The following is a 1,561-nucleotide window of genomic DNA, read 5'->3' as shown; positions in this document are numbered from 1 at the left end:
GCATATGCTAATATCTTTATGGCTAACTGGGAAGCAGGAGCACTAAATAAATGTTCTCAAAAGCCGCTATACTATTTCAGATATCTGGACGATATTTGGGGTATTTGGACCCACACTCTCACAGAATTTACCCAATTTGTTAAAATTTTAAATGAACACGACCCTTCAATCAAATTAAAATTTACAGTTAATGAACAATCTATAGACTTTTTGGATACAACAGTGTATAAGGGACCAGACTTCATAACAACCCAGAAGCCTGACATAAAAGTTTATTTCAAGGACACGGACACCCATTCACTCCTGTTTAAAACAAGTTTTCACCCTAAACACACATACAAAGGACTAATTAAATCACAATTACTTAGATTCCAACGGATTTGCACAAGACAGCAAGACTTTCTAACTACGGTTAAAACCCTGTTTCAATCACTCTGGAAAAGAGGTTACTCTAGAACTTTCCTGAGACAATGCTTTAATTCTTTTCAAGACAACAAGACCAAAACACAAAAACAGATCATTCCAATTATAACCCATTACTCCTCAATTAGTAAAAAAAATAATTACATTCTCAAAAACAATTATCGGGAATTTATTGAACAACAAGGTCTACTAAAAAAATATAATGTCATCTCAGCCTACAAATGGAATCAGAATCTCAAAGACCTATTGGTTAATGCAAAACTTAAGCCAATACAACAAAACCCCAAAAGATTGCAAGATACATTCAAAAATTTAGACTTTGTAAGAAATCGCACCAATGGAATGATTTTTAAAATCAATCAGAGATTTTTTCCTCAATCAGCGAATTGTGTCTACATTATTGTTTGCTTAAAATGTGGGAAACCATATATTGGGGAGACCAGAAACTCACTAGCAACACGAATTTGGCAACATAAATACAATATAATTCATAAGAAAGAGACAGAAACACCACTGGTTCGACACTTTATTATTCACGGATGGCATTCAGTCAGAATTGCGGGTCTTCAAAGCAATCAATCCTGGACGAATGTAGAAAGAAAAAAATGGGAAAGAAGATGGATACACCGGTTAAACACAAAGGACCCCAATGGACTCACTCCTGACCCTATTCTCTAACCCTTAACCTTTTTCTCACCACAGCAGCACTCCCTCTCTGTGCGGTTCTCCCTAGCTCCACGCAGGTGCGCCCGCCGCAGCATCATCTCTATCCAGCCAGGAGAGCAGCTGAGCGGACAGCCCGCACAGCAGCACTCCCTCTCTGTGCGTTCTCCCTAGCTCCGCACAGGTGCGCCTGGCGCAGCACCATCTCCATCCAACCAGGAGTGCAGCTGAGCAGACAGCCCGCTCAGCAGCACTCCCTCTCTGTGCGCTTTCCTTTCAGCACCACCTCGAGGCCCTGGTACTCTGGTGGAGTGTCAGGGAAGCAGCCCAGGGCTCCTGAGATCCGCACAGGTGCGCCCGTCGCAGCATCATCTCCATCCAACCAGGAGCGCAGCTGAGCGGACAGCCCGCACAGCAGCACTCCCTCTCTGTGCGGTTCTCCCTTCAGCACTAGCTCCGCACAGGTGCCCGCCTC

The sequence above is a fragment of the Kryptolebias marmoratus genome, linkage group LG12, assembly GCF_001649575.2.
Source record: "Kryptolebias marmoratus isolate JLee-2015 linkage group LG12, ASM164957v2, whole genome shotgun sequence".
NCBI lineage: Eukaryota > Metazoa > Chordata > Actinopteri > Cyprinodontiformes > Rivulidae > Kryptolebias > Kryptolebias marmoratus.
The sequence above is the reverse complement of the archived record's forward strand: the minus strand, read 5'-3'. Positions refer to the sequence as shown.